The following is a 2,983-nucleotide window of genomic DNA, read 5'->3' on the forward strand; positions in this document are numbered from 1 at the left end:
ATATAAAGGCTCTAGCAAAGCACACATGCCAAACCTAGTTATGCTAGGAGCAGTGGATCAGGGTATTTGAGGCTACAAGGATGGAACATGCAATAGATAGGGTAACTCTACCTATCGATAAAAGACAGTTGAATTGTATGCAATATGTAGGAACTAGAGTAAAAGCATTTCAAAATCATATATGAACCAGGCTAGGGCTTGCCTTGTCCCTGACAAACCAATATGGATCTTCGAGGATCCCATGCTTGACTTGTTCGCTGATGGACAAATATTGATCTGCGTCGTTGTTGATCTTCATCGTCTCGAGCACGTGCTCTATCGATCGCGAAGAAGCAAATACTATAAAGAGAGGAATAACAATCAACACATGGCATCGATGCAATGCGCATACAAGTATGAATGATATGTCATATTAATGGAATTGAGTAAACCCTAGGTGCATCATCAGATTAAAGGGGTTCCGGCATCGGACCCCGACATATGAGAGGGGTGTATTAGGGTTTTCTACTAAGCTCCACATTTAATGGGTTCAATCATGTATGAAACATGTATAAACAAATAGGAAATGTTTTTCTGATCAATTTGATATATAAATTTGTATTTTTCTGAATTTATATGAATTATTAAACAATTACTGAAAATAACAGAAATAATAAAAAGGAATTATGACGTCACGCTGATGTCAGCATGACGTCAGCGCGGCCATGAGCTCACTGGGAGCTCTGGTCGAGCTCCAATCGGACGATTTGGCCCCCGATTGAGGGCGCGCGAGAGGGGAATAGATGCAGGGCGACACACTAAGGCGTTTGGTGGCGGCGCCGCCCTCCAATGGTCGCCGGAGCGACCACGGCGGCGGCCGGCGGCAGAACTCGCGGGCACACGTCGGCCGGGCGCTACAGGAGGCGGGCGAGCGAACGGAGGGCACCATGATGCTCAGAAGCTCACCGCGGAGCTTCTGGTGTCGACGGCGAGGCGAGGGGGGCCCGGCAACACCGGCGAGCGGCGGTGTCCGGCGCGGCAGAGGTCGCCCGATTCGGCCGATTCCGGCCCCGTCTGCTTGCGCTGCTGGGCGGAGGAGGTCGAGGGCGTCGCGGCAGAGCTCAGGAGCTTCTCGGCAGGGCGCGGGGTGGAGCGGAACGGCGGCGACGGTGGTTGGCCGGACCTAGGGTTTCGGGCGGAGCTTGCAGAGAAGAGGAGAAAGGGGAGGTGGCGAAATGGGGGTTCACTGCGGCGGCTCGGAGGCCTTTATAGGCGGCCAGGGCGGCGGGGAGCATCCCAGCCGCCGGCGCCATCGACGGCCAGAGCGGCGGCACGCAGCAGCATGCGTGTCTGCCGAAGAAGACAAAGGGGGATTTTTAAAAAAACCCCCTAGGCTTTAAGGTTTTCTCTGAAATTTTAAAACAAGGCTAAAACCAATTAGATTTTGGCACTTTGCAACCCTTTAGATCCAAAAATAACTACAAAACTTTTAGGAAAAATATTTAGTGGCCTTCCTAATAATATTTGAAGGTGCACATCATTTTCTTTTGAGGTTTTCAAACATTTGTACACATTTCAAATATAGGAAGAGATGCATATGTTAGGGTTTCCACTTTTAAATTAAGGTGCAAATTTCTCTTAATGCATTTATATGATGCTCATGAATGCACAAACAATTCCTAATTAGGGTTTAGCAAAACAGGGATGTTACAACTCTATCCCCCTTACAAGAATCTCGTCCCCGAGATTCCTAAGGTAGAAAAAGAGAAGGTAACAAGGACTACACCGATCTTCAACGAGTTTGTTGATACCACACCGATCTTCTTTGTTGAGGAAGTTGATCCATGACACCATGAATGAAGTTGACCCACAACACCATGAATGAAGCTGATCCACCACACCACGAATGAAGCGCTTCATTTTCTTCCTTTGAAGTTGTTGCTCAACTGCACCTAAAGGAAAGAGGGAATAACTCTAGACTGAAAGATCTCTAGAAGATCGAGTATCTCATGGTCAACTCATGGAAAGAGTGTTCAGAAACAACTCTTGAGCTGACAAACATGAAACATATCAAGGTAACGAAGGGGACGGAAGAAGTTTCAAATTTTGATATAAAATTGATCCATGCCTGATAGGAATACGAAGGACAAGGTAGCGAAGAGTTAAACTGCCTTCGATACCATAACGAGGCACTCTTAGAGAGGGCGACTCATAGAAACACGAATAATTTTCAAACCAGAGGAACTTTGGATTTAATAATCGTAGTCACTCTTTGGTCAAGGATACAAGAAATGATTATTGTCTACTCAAAAGGCTGGGGCCTAGATGACTGATGAATTCACACAACGTGTGAATTGATTAGAATTTTAGGTAATAACCAACGAAAAGGGAAGGTTACTGGCTAAGGAAGTCCCAAGGATCAGTGGGGAGTGAAATTTCTTCGAACGCAGTTGTTGTCACCAGAGAAATGATTTCAAGGGATTGACTGAGAGACATTTAGCAACTCTGCTTATAATGTTCTCCTTGATGTTATATACACTAATGTTTAGGCTATTGACGAGCCTTCAAAAGGTCATCGAGTGAAGGTCAGACTTCAGGATTTGAAAAGACATCATTAGGGCAACTCCTAGAATAAGTCACACAAGATCCTTCTGGAGAGTAGTTATTCTTGATGAATCAAGAGATTATGGCAATAAGCCTTCCGACTAATTGTGTTAACCACGAGATCAATCTTGCCGGGATTACAAAGAGACCTATGCCATGAATCCTTCAGAACCACTAACCATCATTGCCGCTTGAGATTTAGCTTAGGTTAGGTGTAAAGATATTTCAAACTTATCATGTCCAATTAGAAATTTTCAACAGTTACCACGAAGGTAAAGTCGATAGATTCTCAAGATATGGACCACAATGTCAAGCTCCAAAAGATTGAGCTAGATTGCGTAACACATATGGATGCGACTGCGAAAGGCAATTGCGTGCATATGAGTTTGCAATGTAACAC

This window comes from Lolium perenne, chromosome 7 (assembly GCF_019359855.2).
Source record: "Lolium perenne isolate Kyuss_39 chromosome 7, Kyuss_2.0, whole genome shotgun sequence".
NCBI lineage: Eukaryota > Viridiplantae > Streptophyta > Magnoliopsida > Poales > Poaceae > Lolium > Lolium perenne.